General features: G+C 36.3%; 1 long non-coding RNA gene across 1 annotated transcript in view; it reads left to right on the forward strand.

The window, feature by feature from the left end:
* Positions 1–10,023: 10,023 nt before the first annotated feature.
* LOC125686840 (uncharacterized) overlaps positions 10,024–19,028 on the forward strand; it is a 30,821-nt gene continuing 21,816 nt past the window's right edge. Inside the window, exon 1 of the long non-coding RNA XR_007373911.1 lies at positions 10,024–10,159. This is a non-coding gene — a long non-coding RNA (uncharacterized LOC125686840). The remainder of the gene's footprint in view (positions 10,160–19,028) is intronic.

Below are 19,028 nucleotides of genomic sequence, written 5' to 3' on the forward strand. Positions count from 1 at the left end.
CAGTTTTGTTATTGATTCAAGCCTCCAAATAAGTGAAAAAGAAAACCAATTAAATTCTACCTTATGTCAGGAGAGGATAGAATGGAGAAGCGGTGGAAGCAGAAGACCAGCTTTAAAATTTTAATCTGCTTTGAAGTAGATACTTTTTTCATTTAGGATTATTTTCACTGCGGATTGAGAAGACTGTCTCATGGGGTGGGGGGGGGATCCTCAAAAACCCCATGCTTTAGCTCTCTGCAACCTGTGCAGTGGCAGCAGGGAACCTGCAGCAGCAACGTCCTGCACATGGCCAGGCACTTCTTCTCTAGAGGCAGATCACATCATCCTGCTCATCTTTAACAGCTAGCTGTTGTATGAGAAGATACTGGTCTCCCCAAGTGGCATTTCAGACAGGGATACTCAGGGCAGAGGCAGTCTACTGCCTTCTCTGAAAGCAGAAGATGGCTGATCTACTCCTTGCTCCAATCCGAGCACCTGAACCTTTTTAAGATTGATACACCCCATCTGTGGGAAGTGGGGATGTTATCTGAAGATTTTGTTTTCACTGAGAGAAGATACACAGAAAACAAAATGATACTCACTTCAGACAGACATGTTCTTCTAACACACAATTCTTTTACCCTATATGTTGGAAGTCCTCTTTTCTGCTAAAATAACATACTGGTTGAGAGAGATAAAGAAAACAAGGGCTACTGCCCCATGTACCTTTCCTTTCTCTTACGAGGCTTTACACTCAACCCTATTTTTCCTATTGTGCAAAAATATGAGTTTGAAAATCTGGTTTATACAAGCTTGCACTGAAAATTTAGCCAAAGAACTTGCAAATCTAAGGCTTTAAAAGAAAAAAGATCAATACCTGAGGTCATAAGTAAAACTTAATTCAGAACACTTGTTTTAAGCTCCATTTAAAAACTCATAATTTTTTTATTAAAGGAAAAGGTATGTTTTCATTCCACTGTTTGGACTGAACTTAAGGAGATTTGATATGATTCTCACAACTTAAGCCAAGCTTAATCACTGTTTTCAACTCAAGCTGGTTTCTGACTGAATCAAAGCATTGTTACTGGAGAAAATGCAGAGAGCACAGGGCTCCTTACCTTTTGCAAAGCCACAGCTCTGGCAAGCAAAAACATTTTCCAGAATAACCTCAGGTACAGGGTTGGAACATTTTTGTTGGAAATACTTTTATTGCTATCAGTACTGTGTACAGCAGGAAAAAAGGGGAAAAAGGGAACCATTCCTTTCCTTAACCCCAGTACCTGTCTGCTCTAAAGGGTGTGAGTATTCCTTAGGCAATTCAAAGAAAACAGTGAAGGGAAATAAAGTGCCAGGGTATGCAGTCTGTATCTGCATTAAACTTCTGGCTGTTTCTTCCACTTACAGTTCTTCTAAAACCAGTTGGACAGCTCACAGATAAAGTTGGTAAATCAGACCCTGTCTCTAATTAGGTTGTGTTCAGAATATTTTGTGTAAAAGTGAAAGTTTGTTTTCTAAATTTTGTGTCTATTTATGTAAAAATCTTCAAAAATAAAGACTCTTTTGTTAATGATCTTTGCTATCTAGGAAGCTGGTCAAAAGACCATCTGAATTCAGGACAACCTTTTCTGATGCTTTCATGTGGGTTTAGTTCAGGACTTTCCTTGTCTGAATGGAACTGATTTTGACTTCACACTTACATTTACTAAAATTTCCCTTTGCTAGGGACTAGCATTGAGTGGGAGAAAATGGTGATTAATATACCTTTTTAAGTGTTAAGATTAAGCTTAATGCTGTGAAGTGCTGTGTCACTTCTGCAGCGGCAATCTAAAGTCAGTGCTAAGAATCAGGTCAGCAGTAATTATGATTTTTAGGTAAAGAAAGAAAACAGGTTCTAATAAAAGTAAATATATAATCTTACATCCTTGTATTTTATCAACTTGAGAGTAGATTTTGAACTCATATCAGGTATTAAAAGACATGCACTAAAAATAGATCACATTATTTTTCCTTCAGAATTGGAGACCTGTTTTTAAAATACATTAGATTGTATATTTTTAACAAAAAGGAAAACTAATAACTGCATCTTAGACAGGACAAAAGAGGAGGTTCAAAAATTCTAAATAAACAATCAGCTCATGTTGTTTTTATTAGACAATACAAAATTTGTAAAAAGGCAAAAGCTTTGTTCAGTGATTTAAGTGTATCTTGGCCTAGGATTATTGGTTTCCATAGCTTGCTGTGTGGGTGGCCTAAAACTATGTCAAAAGATATTACATTTCCCTCAGAATTTATAACTTTTTTTCTCTTAGAAAAGACGATTATGTCTTCTAAGCAAAGGTAACAGTGCCTCATTTTGTATGGAAATAAAACACAAGTATTAAAACCTGTGTTCATGGAGATAAAACATGCATGCCGTGGTCCTCAGACTCTGATCAGATCTCTGTCACCAGAATTTATCTTCCTAATTTATCTGTCCAATATCAAGAATTTCCAAACTGCATTAAAGCAAGGTGTTAGTCTGTATGATGAAATAATGCTATCCTTTCAAAGCGTCTCTATCTTCCTTCCCTGTCCTCTAATTATTTTAGACAGGAAATAAATGATGCTTTTGGTGTATAGAATGAACTATTTCCCTCTATAAAAGGCTTGATTCTGAGGGAAATGTAATGTGCCTTTTTATGCCTAGAGAAAAAGGTAGAGTGAAATGTAAATAAACTGAGCACCTGTTACAATTTTTTTTGCAATGGAGCATCCATCTTGTCTCCATCTTTCCAGTAAGTTAGCACATGATCATGAGGAACCACCTCTATGATAAAAACTTGGTCTTCCAGGCCTTGGTCTGGTGATCCTTGGCCAAAGGTTTGGCTTGCCAATTGTAAAGTTATCTGTAACTCCCCACAACTTTTGCAGATTATTTCTCCTCTGCCAGTCAGAGAATCCCTCATGTTGTAGATCTTGCCTCTCTGAAGAAGAGCAGCAGCAATTCCAGTGTTTGTGCTGAAGTGTCATTTCAGGTCTCCATGGTCATGGGGTTTTTCTGTAAAAACCTTTTTCATTTTTCTGTATCCTGCTGGTTGTTATGTTTCTGGTCTAGCTAGACTTCTGGGTCGAGAAACTAGTGAACAGCCATCTGCAGCTTCCTGTAATATTATATTTCATTTAGCATTTGGAACATCATGTCAGTAGAAAGGAGGTTTGGAACAATGAACGTATACTTTTTCTTGGTTTTGAGCATGGTCAAACTATAAGAGGATGCATTTTGTTTTACAGACTGAAAAGATATTTAAGAAAACAGGGAAAATGCCTCACCAAAGAAACACTGTTTTGTCCTTTATTACACTTCATTTTATTTATGCATGTATATGTGTTAAGTAAAATGCAGAAAAAGCAGAATATCACTGAAGTAAAAGAGATGATTACCTAACCACAAACTGGAGCCTGATTAGTTTAATATTAAAGCTATCCTTAATTGCTAACGTACATACATATATACATAAATGATTGCCTGCTAAAATGTCTGAAATGATTAAAGGAAGACTTTTATTGTAAGGCTGTTCAAGAAAATCATGCATGTTAAATGAAATACTGTATTAGGAAATAACTGATTAAAAAACAAAACTCCCAATAAATGAGTTGATCTCTAGAAGGACTCTATAGGGAACTTAAAAACAAATGCAGGATAAAGGAAATGGTAACAGAAACCTTCTGGACTGAATAACAAGTCTTACGGTTTTATATTGATTCTAATATGAAATAGGTTCTGGATATTTTTACTATAGGCAAGCAAATATATTTGGCTTTATTCAATTGATGAGAGTGTTACCTAGAAGTTAACTGCTCACTTCAAGCAAGGGTCTTAACTGACAGATGGAAACAATATATTTTTTGTTTCAGTACATAAAATCATCTCAGATTATTGTTTTTCAGCCTGTAAATATTTGTAGATTATGAGGGATGGGGGTAGAGAAATTTGACAAATTAATCCTTCAAAATGCATTTTTTTTTAACTTTCAGGATTAAATCTTGAAACTTTACTAGCTGGAAAGTTATTGAGAGTGTTATCTGAAAAGGAATTAGGGAATAACCCCACTGAAACTGTCTCCAGTAGAGCTCATGAGGACATGTGTTTCATGCAAATGTTTGTGAAAGCATTTTCTATTTAGTAAAGTTTTTCCAAGAAACAGCATTTCTTTGAAAAAACATTTTATTTTTTTATGTTTAGTTGAAAAGATATATATGTCCAAAATCTCTCATGAAATCCATTTGAAATGGACTGAAATCTCTCAATCCATTGAGTATTTTCTTCTGATTTTGACTCCCGTGTTTTTCTCTTCAGTTGCTTCTTCATGGCAGGGTAGGATTTAGATTTTGGGGTCTGGGAAGTGTGGACAGAGCCACCCACTCTCCAGCTGCGAAATGCTGGACAGTCAGACTTCTTCAAAGACTGACTTGGGAAAGAAAGCATCATCATGTTATCCTTTCATTAAATAAACAGCATCTCTCAATGTGCTTAGCTGTGGAAATACTTGGGTAGGAGTTGCAATACACTTGCTTTGAGGATGCTGGAGGCAGTCTGCACTAATGGTATTAGAGTAGCAGTAAAATGTGTGGACACATTTTTTGAATGTGGACATTTGGAACAAAATGATTAAAAATGAGTTCATGCCAACACTCTCAGTGATTACACCACGTACTTCACAGACATCCTGCTCAGAATTCATCTGCTGGAAATGTAAGACTCACTGTACTACCAACACTGATATTTCTGTAAAGCAATATATTCTTGCATATATTACTTAGAAGCTACTGTAAGATAAATTTAAAATTCTGTTTTACTGTAGATACAAATTCATGGATATGTATTGATTCATATATTGCATATGTATCTGTCCATCAGTTTTTATGGCACGTGTACACACACATACATACCTTCTAAGTTGCTTTCCGCATTTCAAACAAGACAGCTTCCATTCAGTGGAATACAAGATAAATACGGTGGTTATATTTCCTCTAGTAATACTTGTGTTAGAGAGTGATAGATATTTAAAGGAATATAACTCTCAATGAGAGTTCTATGCTATACAGAGGCATACAAGAATGTGGTGATTTGAATGAATGTACATTTCAACTTATTGTTCTTCCCTACAAGATTTCCAAATTAAAAATCAGATATCTTTGCTCTGCTAGGATTCATGTTGATCCACCCAAAATTTAGCTTCTCAAAACCTTCCTTTACTATTTAGGATTTTAATCTCTGTCCTCTCATCTGAATTTCAAAGGCTGTTTTATGTATAACACACCAGACTCTTCTGAGTGACTGCTTTTTCAGTTCATCCAGACAACTTTGTTTAAATGTATGCCAGATGTTTGTTTTTCTAACATGTCGCTTTGCATCTTTCTTCTAGAGCACTTGCTCCACATTCTATTCAATGCATCTCTCTCTCTCCCCCTGTGCACATGCTGTACTTTAATATCTGGCTCAGTGTACTAATGAACTTAAATAAATCCAGTACCAGTGTCAGAGTTTCTCCCATGGCTTTATCACGGTCCAGATCTTGCCTTCTGCAGTCAGGTTCCTTTGTTGTCAACAGGAACTTTGTATGCATCTTGAGGTCACATTTTTGATGTGAAACCTTACTTGGAAAAAGTCTTGATCTACAAATATCTTACCAAGATTAAGATATGATAATCTGTAATACTTGTGGCATTTGCATTATTTAGGGAAGTGCATCAACCATCCCCATGTGTTTTATTTATTTTTTTTATTGTTATTTGTTGTTAAATGGGGGAGTATATGACAGTAAAAACAGCTTCCATGCCCACGTCCAGAAACCTTTCCTCAGGTGGACCACACACAGAAATCATCACTGAATATTTTGCTATGTAAGGATTCACTGTCTTGTGCTCACTCTGTTTTTTTAAAAAATAATTCTCAAGAATATTGGAAATGAGCACCACGGAGCTGTGTCTATTTTTTCTATGTTTAACTCCATTATAATAGTATTTTCATTTTTGGCTCAAGTGAAAAATTAGATTCAAAACTGAAACGTTATTTCATTCAGGAAGTATAGATTTTGAAGTAGAGATGAGACAGTTCTTGCTCTTACATCTGTTTTGGTACCAAGCAGAAACAAACAATAGAGAATTGCTTTGCTCATAAATCTGAGTTTGCCTGTTGTGAACACTGGATGCAAAGACATCCTCTCCCCTATGCTAAACTCAGAACTATTCCTCATACATCTTTCTGACTTGTTTTCCTCTCATAACCAGCTGTTCTGCAGTCTACTGTTCTTGTTGTTGGTCCCTATCAAAATTCTGTCCATACGGCTTAACTTCGCTAAGGTTTCACCTCTAACTCCTTGGTCAGGACCATCTCAGTTCTGAGCTGTATGTATGTATGTGAAGCAACTTCCTTGTTCCTGCCATTTTGCTCAAATGAAGAGCATTTCATACAGATACTGCCTTTACACATCTCAATCACTTTCTGGGCCTATAAAGTACTTTTTCTTCCTTTGTGAGATATTTTCAAGTGATTTAAGATCCCACAGAGTAAATGGAAAAATCAGTAATAACTCCTCACTGAGCCAAAGTTCTCGACAGTCTGTGAAACAGTTCACATTATTGTCAAGGAAAGAAGATTAGAAGAAAAACATCTTCACATTCAGACATGAAACAAAAGGCCTTTTAGAGTTAAATGGTTACATTAGTCACATTTGAAAGTTAAAAATTGCTTCTTTGAGGCCTATGTAGCTGATGGTACGGAAGATAATAAGATTGTGGAAGCCAATGCTGAGAGTTTTGCTATCTGGAAGTCTGAATAATGTAAACCAAACAGGGCAGAGATCCAGGCTCTGCACAAGGTACGTAATGTAATATTCAAGCATATCTCTAGAGTTGTATTTTGTGTTTTGGAGAAGTGCCAAAGAGATTTTTAAATTATCTAAGTTTTGCCTCCTCATTTCCTTTCTTTACAATGCATGGTGTATGCCTGTGCTTTTTGATCTTTAAACAACAAAAACAATATGAAAAAACCACAGGGGCACAGCTGGGTACCAAATAACTATGTTTACTAAAAATACGCAAACATGCAAGACCTAGTTATATACATATTGCTGCTCTGGCTGGTTTCTGGTGTCTGAAACAAGAAATGCAGTGAACAGCACTAGAAGTTTTGCAAGCTATTTAAGGGGAGGCTGTTCTCTGCATATACTAGCTGTGCTAGAAAAATAACATCTGGGAATGTTATACTGCAATGGGATTTTTCTCTCACACAAGAACAACGTCTTTCTTATATTATTTATATATCAGTTACACACACGCCACACATTCTGTGTTAAAGAGCACTAGAGAGGCAAAGCTATAGGCCTGTCTGCCCAGTTCCGGCCTGCTGAAATGAATGATCCCCACAGAAATCCAGATTCTCTGATGGCTTTTGTTTGCTGTGATTACCACACCACTTTCATTAAGAATACAGTGATAAGATCACAAAGTGAAGCACTTTAAAGTAGGGTAAGAGCAGAAAAAAGATGCCTACATGTTGTTATTCGGTCTTAAATTATATGACCACATCATAGTCATTTCAGAAATGACTATCTCATTCAGAGCACAGGATAGTTGGTAATTAATGATGAGATATCTGGTATCTAGTTTTCTTTCCTCAATATGTCACCCTTCGCTTTGCTTAAGACTTTTCTGAAATACATTATTATTTACTTTTTAATATTCCCTCATCTGAACCTCATCACTGCTTCACGAAAAAGAAGGTTACAAAGCTATGTTACCTGTGTGTGTACATGGGGCAGAGCTGGAAGTCAGGTATGCAGATTTCTGTTGTTTTAGTAGTTTTGTACAAAAATTCAGTATCCGCTGAATTTGTTGGCAGCTGTGAGCTGTAAAATAGGTTTATGATTTTGTCAAAATTTGGGTGTACTTTTCCAAGAACAGCAGATGCCACACATGTGGTGCAAGTGCCAACCTTTGTCAACCATCAGTCACATTTCTTAGAAGCTGAGTAATCGCAACTTTTCAGGGAACACACGTTGGTCATTTCTTCAGTGAAAAATAAAATAAAAGAAGCTATTGCTTTCCACAAGTCCCATTTCAGATATGGCCATTTCTGTTCGTATGTGTACCCATATTCATGAATTCATGTGGAAGATTTTCACCCAGACAAAAGAATGTTCTTAAAGTTTTAGGCAATGAAATTATGCTTGATAGTAGGCAATGTTGGTCAACCAAAGTGTAAGAATGCTACCTGGAAAACTCAAAATATTAAAGGAATGTAAGGGCTAAGAGCAAAAAGTGATTTTGCTGTCTATTATTCTTGTATTTACCCAGTGCTCATTTCTCTGTTCTTATTTTGCTGTCTTAAGTCCCTCAGCTGAGAAAAGGCAGGCCTTCAGTTGTTGTGGTGTATCTGTGTTTTATTATATGCTTTATGAGTCCACACTCAGAGATGCACTTCATCGAAAGATTAATGGTTATGGTTTTAAGACTGCATACTCGGAATTATTTTGTTCTGTAATGCTGGTACAGCATCTACTTCTGGCCTCCTTAGTCTTTGTTTGCATCTCTTGGGAGTATTTTGTACTGTAAAAATAAAATAAAAAAAATAAGCACAAAAGGAAATCAATAATGTATATGTTACACTTCCTGAGTCCTTATCAATATTGTGCTACAACTCTAATTGTAATGAACTAGGAAAGAGTAAGGATTATTGATTGTAATATAGGATTCATCATGCAGACTTTGCTTCCATGACTTTCTGATTCTAAATCCCAGATTAAGTGAGCAATGCAGAATAAATTAATTCTATTGATCAAATCAATTATCAGCCTCAGCTATTGGTGATATGATAGCAAGTTACATTTAACAAAACATATCTAAGTGTCATACAATAAACAAGTAGTTCGAGTTTTTAAAAAAGTAAGTAGGTCCTATGAAATCTTTTCTTCTACGTATAGAAATATGAAATGCTAAGAAAACCAAAAAGTGAAGCTGGGAAACCAGATTTTTTGTTTGACTTGAAGGTCTTGTGTCATATGCACCAATGTCTTTTGGTTGTTTTCAGATCCATGGAATCTTTTGGTTTTCTTAGGGCTTGTGTAATTTGCAGTACTCAAGAGCTTCTGTTTAAATCAGTGAATAAAATAACATATAGATACACAAACCAATGGTATAATTCAAGGACATAGAAGATGTGATTATTCTGTTTCAATAATATTTTGGGCCACTCATTGAACCAAGTGATTAGAGCCCTGAGAAAAGCAGTTCAGAAGTTTATGCATTTCCTTCTCTTTCTCTTCTTCTTCTTTCTTTCTTTCCTTCTTTCTTTCTTTCTTTCTTTCTTTCTTTCTTTCTTTCTTTCTTTCTTTCTTTCTTTCTTTCTTTCTTTCTTTCTTTCTTTCTTTCTTTCTTTCTTTCTTTCTTTCTTTCTTTCTTTCTTTCTTTCTTTCTTTCTTTCTTTCTTTCTTTCTTTCTTTCTTTCTTTCTTTCTTTCTTTCTTTCTTTCTTTTTTGTTATGAAATTAAGATGCAGAATTCTAAATAATAATAATTGAAAAAAAAAAACCACATGAAATTTTACCAGTTTACATGTACATTTTAGTCAGCAGTAGTCCAGGGGACTTTGGACATTCTCCTATCTCCATATTTACTGTGCTGATGAAGTTCCATCCTAAACTTCATCCCTTACCTTTTGTTTATTGGGTATGCTCAGAATATAGATAAATTTTGTGATAGCTTCTCAGCAAATATTCAGGTTTGCTGAGAAACAGACTGCATTATGAATTAATTCAGTTGTAAATTAAATGAAACCAAATGTTAAAATGTATAAGGAAAAAAGTATAGGTATATTTACATTTTCTCTCCCATTTCCTATATCATCTGTTTTCATTATATTAGAAAATGTCTTAGCCTAGGAAATCATTCCATGTAAACCCCCTTCTTAACATAAAATTACCAAATGTTCTCTACAGGGCATTATGCCAACCAGAAATCATAATGAAGACCTATTTTTTTTTTTTTTTTACACAGAAGAGTATCATTCTGCTCCTCCATTCACCTAGTGGCAATCATCACAGTTTGACCATACACTGCAGGATAATCAGCTCAGGAACTCCAAGGCTAGTTTTGAGATATGTCTAAATTGAAGTGGAAAAAAGACATAGGGATGTGCTCAGGTGAGTGTGTACTCTCTGTCTAAGGAGCTAAAATTTCAGCTGAGTGTGCATATTTGTGAACTAATTTCTCATCGCATTTACCAACTTATCTCCAATTCTTGAGATTGGCAGGTGTGTCTAGCCTGCTATACACCTCACATGGCAATGGAACACACCGTGCTGTAATACCTCTAGTATTCCCATATCAGAAAATGTCTTACCCAATACCTTCCATGTTCACTGACCTTTGGTGTTCTGCTTGCTGGTGAATCGATGCTCCTGTGGCTGCTCTTCCCATTCAGCTCCTGTGGGGCCTGGAAGACTTTGGCTTAAAACCTTGCTCTATCAGTGCTTGCCTGATAGACCTGAGCAGTTGCACTTTAACACTGGCTCTCTATAGTGCATGTGTAACTAACGATAACAGTGTCTGCCTCCCTCAGTGGAGTTCAGTGATGGTAAATACATGAAAACCTTCTGTAGTTTTGTGGTACTACAGAAGCAGTTATGTTTCAAAAATAGAAAGATAAGTGGTGTTTGTTTCTTTTATATAAGCTCTAGAATGGTAAAGTGTTGAAATTTAGAATTCTAGAAATCTCAGGTAGTTTTTTTTCAGAAAATAAAAAAAAATAATAGTACAGTTTGCTTCTAACAACACGTCATTTCCTCCTCCTCATTTATTCTGTTCCCTTTTCCTTTTCTGAAGCTTATTATAATATGATATAGAAAGAAGATATAGAACCCCAATAATTTCAAATAGGAATGTAATCTTTTTATATGAAGCCTTGATTTATAAAGCCAACTCCCTGAGGTACAGACAGGTTTATCATTCTGCTATAAATGTCTGAATGCATAATGGAATGCAGACTCTAATTTCTATAATGTGTTTGGATGATGCATTGCTCATTGAGAACTGCAGATGAAGCCAAAGAAGAAATCTCAAACAAATTTTTCTGAAATTTCATTCGCCTAATGCATTATTAAGGATTTCAGATAACAGGCAAAAATGCCACATGATCTTGTGAAGTCAAAGAAAGTTCATAAGTTAATATTTGACTTCAATTTAACCAGCAATATTAAAGTTGCTTTTGCTTTCAGACAACTACAAGTACCAGCAGAAATGCAGGTAAAACAAAACCCCTCCAGGGTTTTGTTTTGAGTCAACTTTTCATGAGAAATAAGAATTATTTGTGATTATGATATTGTTCTGTTTGACTAACAATGTACATAGACACTAGCCAGGTCTAACATGAAGATAACAAAGGTTTGGTATGATACTTAATTGAATGCACACTTCGGAGGCTGTTTTCCCACTGAAATGATTTGTACAAATAAATTTTGATTATGACTGGTTTTAAACCCAGTGTTAGAAACACATCCTGATAGCTTCTTTCTTTTTTAAGTACTGAATTGTTTAATATATTTCATACAAAGGAAAATAACTGGTTTTAATTAAAGCACAGCTAGAATATAAGATGTGTAAGCCTTATTAAAGTGCCTGGGAAAGACTATTTCAATCTATAGATAGTATTCCTTTGTTGCCAGCTCTTGTGATGTTATCAGAAGTCCGGTAATATTTGATGTTTTTCTTGAAAATCAAAGCTCCCAGCATAATGCAAAAAATTTAACAGCCTCAGCTTTCGGAGAGGAGAGGAGAGGAGAGGAGAGGAGAGGAGAGAAGAGGAGAGGAGAGGAGAGGAGAGGAGAGGAGAGGAGAGGAGAGGAGAGGAGAGGAGAGGAGAGGAGAGGAGAGGAGAGGAGAGGAGAGGAGAGGAGAGGAGAGGAGAGGAGAGGAGAGGAGAGGAGAGGAGAGGAAAAGACGTTCAAGTACTTGTGTTTGATGAAGAAATTTTGAAGATTTGCTCTCATGTACTGAAAAGTTGGTGAAGTCAGAAGACAGATGAGATAATAATATATATTTTTTAATATCATTATTTATGGGTTATCTTTGTGGAGCCTGATCCATGAACTTCATGTCTTGATTTGACCATACTGCCTACGTTTAAACATTTTAAATGCTCTCAGCATCTGCAAGTAGGTCATTTCTTTCTTGATTGCTGCCTTCCTTAAAACAAGTAATTAACAGCAACAACAAAGAAAGAATAGGTTTGCGTTCTTTGTTTTGTCAGATCCTCCAGGCAAAGCTGACAGAAGGGAGAAGCATCTTTCTAGAGGCAAGAGATTTGCCTTTGGAAGCTGGTGAGTGGACAAAATGACATTGACTCGCAGAACCTGCAGAGGTGTGAATAGAGCATCACCACCCACTGCTGTCAAAGAAACAGTCCTTAGATTTAGCCATTGCCAAATCCTCCAGTTACAGACCTCCCAAACATCATGTTTAAAAATAAATAATAACTAAATTCATACACACAAAAAACTAGTTTGACGCTTTTCATGTCACGTGTCACATGTTTTTTCTGGCAAGCAGCTTATCACTGAAGAGGGACCAAAGAAAAGACTAGTGTAGGCAGAAGAAGCTATACTCCAATTTGCTATTTCTTCCCTTACTCCCATCCTGCTGTTTTTCTCTCCAGCCCTGACAGCGTACTAAGTATGACTGACAGTGTAGCTGACAGCTTTAACCTGATTGACAAACTGATTCAAATCTGAAATAAATTTAATATCCATTGGTTTCCAGGTCTGCATTTGGAAATGATCAAAGGAAAGACACAGTAAATATAGACTATCCCTCTCCTAATACTATTATTTTTTTTTAATTTTGTTTTATGATACAGCTTTCTCTGGATTTTCAGAGATAGTGCATTATTAAATACTGAGGTGAAGTCACTTTAAAACAGCATTGCTTGCCCACCTGACTTTTACATGTCAACATTGTAAGAGCTGTCTACAGTAAAACAATCAAATATTTTGCCACTTAGAATTAGCATAGCTCCTGTTGCCATTAATGTGCAGTGAGATCCATGTACACTTCTGGTTTGTGTTTCTGAAATCTCTTGGTCTCTCTTAAGATAAGAAAAGAATAAAAGGAAAAGAAGGGGAAAAAAAAGGTCATAATCATCCTGGTTGAAGTAATAATACCACCAATATAGCATTCAACAGCATGGAACTGTGGAATTACATATCCATGCTTGTAGCTAGTGAATATGATCATTCAGAGGATGTTGTAAAAGACATTTGCACCTACTGCTGAGAGATTGTGCTCCAAACTCTCATAACCTATAAAATGGCCCATAAATTGAAAATTAGAAAAGGACATGTAGCAGTTCTAGGAAAGCAGAGTGAATAACTCAGTCCTTCACAGTGCTGAAAATACATAAACTTTATGCCCATTTTTGTCTTATCTGTTTAGACTACGTTGAAGAGAAAGGTTGTAGAGCAGAAAGCATTTGTTTTAACCCCCAAATCCAGGGGGACTAACCATTAGCAGTCTAGAAGAAAAGCTCCTTTTTTGCTTTCCACTTAAGCAGTGGCCCAATTGCAAAGAGAAATGTAACTCTGGGTATGAAGGAAGATTGACTACAAAATGAACTGAATGCTGCTGCTCTTGACCTTCCTCTTCTTCTGAATGGAGGAAGGACACTGGAAGTTTTGGGGTAATAAACACCTGTGTGGGAAACATCAGTCTGTGATAAATACGTCTGTCACTAGGGAACTCCTCAACTATAATTTACTTCAAAATATAGCCACTTATAATGTATTTTCTGTTCCTTCAATATCAGAGGTCAGATTCTAGGTCAATTACTAGGAACAAAACACTGCATTAGTTTAAGATGACATTTTTCTTTTCACATTTGCGTCACTGGTGGTTAGTCATTGTACAACTTTGTACATTGGATGATTGTTTCCTGTGGATGTTGGTTAGAGTGGTCTAAAGAAATACTGTGCTACATCAAGGCAGCAGAGATTCACATTATCAGTAGAAATAGGCAAGGCTGTCCTTCCCGAGGAAAAAAACCATTGTATATGGAGTTTTCAGCTTTTAGACAATTTCTGTCTCATGACTGAAAAACAGTTAATGTTTGGAATAAGTGATGCAGGAGTTCCTGTAGGTAATGGCTGTTCTTTTGGCTTGCAAATGCTGTATATTTGTTAGCTATTTGTTAGCTAAAAGAATAATCACTGTTTCCCATATGAAGATAATATTCTTTCAGTGTTGAGAGTCATATTCCCAAACCAAGGAGTTAAGCACAATGTTTTTTGAATGTTAAGACTCAGTAGGGTGTGTGCTAAGTAATGTCAGCATGCAGTTGCCTACATCTGATTCCTCAACCTACCAAACATGAGCAGATCCAGCCAAGGATCTCCAGGTCCTTTTGCAGGGATGCAAAGACATGCAGAGAAACACTGTTCCTGATAAGAGTGTCTGTCCCACAGATGAACCAAGAAAAAGGAAAACACCTCACAGCCCCTTCCCTGTTGCACACAGTCTTAAATATCTGTCCAGGATGTGGAATAAAGAGATCATTACTGGTTGGACCATTGGTAGTGAGCCTTGGTACTGAGCCAATCTACACTGGGCACTGACACAAGAAATGGTGCTGATATTCCTGTGGTCAGGTTTGCAATTCTTTGAGCCGCAACAATTTGTGGATGACCCTAAGAACAGTGCTCACTGTTCAGAACATGCTCTGCTGTTCAAGTTCTTAGTGTCCTAAGAACATGCTCTGCTGTTCAAACCCTGAAGTATAAAGGAGAAGGAGCACAAATAAGTCCATGTAGTCTGTTTATATAGCCTTAGAGATTCAGATAAAGAAAAACAAACATAACCTTTTCAGCTGTTCCTCACAAGGGAAAAAGAAAATGAAACATTTGATTATAATTGTTTTAATGAGCTTTGATTCAAAATGAAGTCATAATGGTCTGGTTAAAAAATATTCCGTTAATGAGCTTATATTTCTATCAAAGTGTGCAAGATGCAAAATTCTCTGAGGATAAAATTAAACAGCAAGAAATATTTATTTGCTTATAAATAAAATCCTGCTTGTTCCTTGAAAAAGAGTAGTATTTGTAATAGTGCTAGTAGTAGTAATAGCAGTAGCAGTGGCAGTAAAACTGGAAAGAGTATGGTGATCATGAATTAACTGGAGTGCTTATGTTAGGTTGCACCATGAAATTAGAGAAATGGTATACAGAATTTATTCTTCTAAATGTCTAGAACCTAATCTCAGGTACCTTGTAAAAAGCAACCCTGACTGCAGGCCTGAGTATAAATTCCTCCCTACCAAATATTTTTATGGTAAACTTCCACTTCACTTTTAGAAAGATGCATAGAATATGCATTTGAGATATCATCAATCGCAAAAGTACCAAAAAAAAAAAAAAAAAAAAGAGAGAGAGAGAGAAAAAGAAGGGATAAAATGTTCTAATCAGGGGACATGATGTGAGCAGCACTAGCTGTGGTTGTACTGTCAGAAGAGAGTGCTTCTGTGTACACTACATTTTATGGTATCTTTTGGATTGTGATGCAATTTTTCAAGCCACCCATTCAGCCAATTCTCCTTCAGGCATAGAACCCTGCAGGGGGCCTGGAATTTGCCCACTGAAAGGATATCCACTCTTGAAAAGGAGAGCAAATAATGCTATTTCCCCTTTAAAATGCTGCAGAAGGATAGTATGTGAGAATACAGGAATATGTTTCATTCTCACTCAGAATATTTTTGTTCTGATTGAAATCTAACTTCTTTCAAATATGAACACAACTTGTTCCTTAAGAGTTCCATGTCAAGATAACTCTGAGCGGTGCCTTGTGTAGCATACTACCTCTTCAGTGGAACCACTCGTGTCACTTGATTTGCCTAATCAGGCTCTGGTTAAACAGTACAACTTGTCTTACGTAAAAAAAGACAGCTACAGTCTGTTGTGTTTGTAGTTTCTGTTTGAGAAGGAGAACAAAAGAACTTACATTAGCAGGATAGATTACAAGACACACTCTTAATTGCATTAAAAAATAAAAGTTAATTGTGTCATGCAGGAAGAAAGCAAAATAATATATACAGCTCTATGAATACAGTCAGTAGCATTACATGGGCATTTGTTGTAAACACACAGGAATGGAAGGAAATGTCATACCTGGATTACACAGATAATGGAAAACACAGAAAATATTTTGTAATGGGGAAAAATGCTCAAAAGCACCGAATTGACTTAGCATCCTCTGATACTGAATCTGCGTGATTAAAAAGTTCCTGTATTGTAAAAACCAATAGTTATTTTTTTAAAAATTTATGTCCGTAGTCTTCTTTAAGCATATATCTGCATGCAGTAACAGTTCCCTAAAGCAAGGAAGGAGACACTGGACCTGAGGGCTGGGATATGACTAACACTATTCCAGGCTTCTTAGCTCATGAGAAAACACATTTGCAGCAGAGCTTTCTGACAATCTACTGTGCTTGACTCATCCTTAATTATTGTATTTTTCAGTGCCCATTCCTGTTTGTCTCTTGGCCCAGAGGAACCTTTTTTCCCCATTTGTTGCTTTTCTTTTTATGTGCACATTCATATTGGCCTCCCTTTCTTTCCCTCCTGCACCTGAACACATTGTCAGGGACTATTTCTGGACCCGGCTTTAACCATCCTTTAAAATAAAGAACAAACTGCTCCCGGAGTGATAATTCTACTTAGGAATGGATAGATTCTCACAAGCTTAAATTCTGAAAGGTACACGAAATGGTCTGCTCTAAACTACACGTTACCATGGTTACTCCCTTCTGTGGCTCAGATGGGGATAGGGGCCAATTATCAAGTTTTGTTTGCTTGATTTTAAGTAGTTTGTTACCTGGATACTCAACAAATAAGAAAACTGAAAAAAGACTTGTTTTCTTCTCCCTTAACTGAAGAAAAGAGAAAACGGTCACACCTGAATGCTGAAAAATCCAACAACGTTCAGGTTCTTAGTTGCAGATGGGGAGCAGTTATGAACCACGTGTTTTGCAGAGGGCTGGGAACTGGCCTGCCTATGGCTACTATATTAACACTTCAATGTAGATCATGGAAAAAGCAACTGATCCTATAATATCACTGAAAATCTCCATCAGGGTTAATTGCTGATGATATTTTATTGTTATTTAGGCAACAAGAGGTGTTTTTCTGTGAGGATTGCTGGAATGTCTAATTAACAAAAGAGAAGGTCCTTTTTGCTGTGTGGTGGCACTCTGATTTCTACCTGGTGTCATTCACATTCCTGCTTGTGAAGATCTCCCGTGCATGTTTCACGTGGTACCATCTTCCTGGACTTCATTGCAGGCATTGCTAACAAGCTGGAGATGGAAGAGTGAAGGAGGACATAGAGAGGGGGTGGAACAGGACAAAATTAAAATACCATCCTGTCAGTGTCCATAATAGTTTATATGGGCAATGACAGAACTGTATTTTAATTTTTATCTGGTCTCCTTTCTACTAATTTATTCCATCTCCTGCTTGTTATCGAAGTTTCAGATTAAACTTAAAGATATGAATGTATTGCCATAATAAATTTATAAGAGGATATTTAAAGAGCAATGATTTGAATGACACAAATGAACCTCAGTGTAGCAGAGCTACAGAAGGGATTTGCAGAACGATGCGACAGCAGTCAGAAATGACTGCTGGAATCTCCTTAATTAAAAAAAAAGGATGGGAATGCAATAGGCACAGAAAGTGTTTCGTACAAATTTAGGCTTAACTTTAAATTATTGAGGCTATTTTAAATAATCTTTAAAAAGGTTAAGAAAAACTAGTTTAAAGAAGATTATTGAAAAGTAAGATGGCTAGAGAATTGAAAAGCTAGTATTTGTAAAAGGCACGTATATTAGGCACATCAAAATTCTGTTTTTTTTTCACTTCATTTCCCTTGCACCATATATCTCCACATGGCACAAAAACAAATTTTTGGGCAGCCTTCAAAGTTGTTGTTCTATCCTAATGAGTAGGATACATCTATCAGCAAAAGAGGGAGCTGCCACTTTAAGACAAAACCTTTTTGTTATTGCTTTCTCAAATGAAAGGTGGTTCTGTTTTTGAATAACTAGTTTGCAATTTGTCCAAATTACAAGGGAGAATCACAAAGCATGGCTTTCCTCTACTATTTGAACATAATTGTCATCCAGTAAGAAGGCTACAAGCACAAAGCAGGGCTCAGCCAACACTAGAAGAGTGAGTGAATGAGTGGAAAAGTGGTACAAAACTTATGTGACTAGTCTGGTTCTGGGACATTTACTTTTGCTCTCTGAGACTAAGTGGGAACGTAAAAAAAAAAAAAAAAAAAAAAAAAAAGTCAGAAGTGATTATCAGTCCTATCCTTGAAATGTTCCTTTTAATGTCAGGACACAGGTTTCAAGAGTCTTGCAAGAGAGTATTAGAAAGCAAAATCGAGGGACAGAGAAAGAAGGGGTTGCATTTCATGGAGAAATTCAAACCCTCCACAGGACAGCAGGCAATCCCATGTTACTTTTGCAGACCCTCACATTGCTTGGAGACATACTTATACATGCATGCCTATTCACACTCTCTAATATGTAGAGTGGGTGAAGTATTGTTGAAGTATTTATTTAATAAATTGCTTCTTGATGCTTCTTCAGAGCAAAATTTTTCACAGTGAAATATTTCTTTGGCTGTTTATGTTCTCTCACCTTTACCTATGTGTGGACTACTTTTTGATAAGGAAGTATTAAACATATAAGTTCAAATGCTACAACTATGGGAATACGAGGCAGAAACATAAGTATTTTCTTCAGTTATAAGGCTGTAATTTGTGTTGAACATTCAAGTGTCTTAGACAAGGATTTTTATCATGGGATAAAATAAGGTTTTACATATGGAAACTGCCCTGCAGCTACAGTGATATTGGTGGTTTTCATGCTAGATCACTACAAATGGTATAAAGGTTATATTAAGATTTATGTAGTTAATATTATGTCTTCTTATAAGGGATAAGTTTCTATACTTTCTTTTCTTT

The sequence above is a fragment of the Lagopus muta genome, chromosome Z (assembly GCF_023343835.1).
Source record: "Lagopus muta isolate bLagMut1 chromosome Z, bLagMut1 primary, whole genome shotgun sequence".
In the NCBI taxonomy this organism is placed as follows: domain Eukaryota; kingdom Metazoa; phylum Chordata; class Aves; order Galliformes; family Phasianidae; genus Lagopus; species Lagopus muta.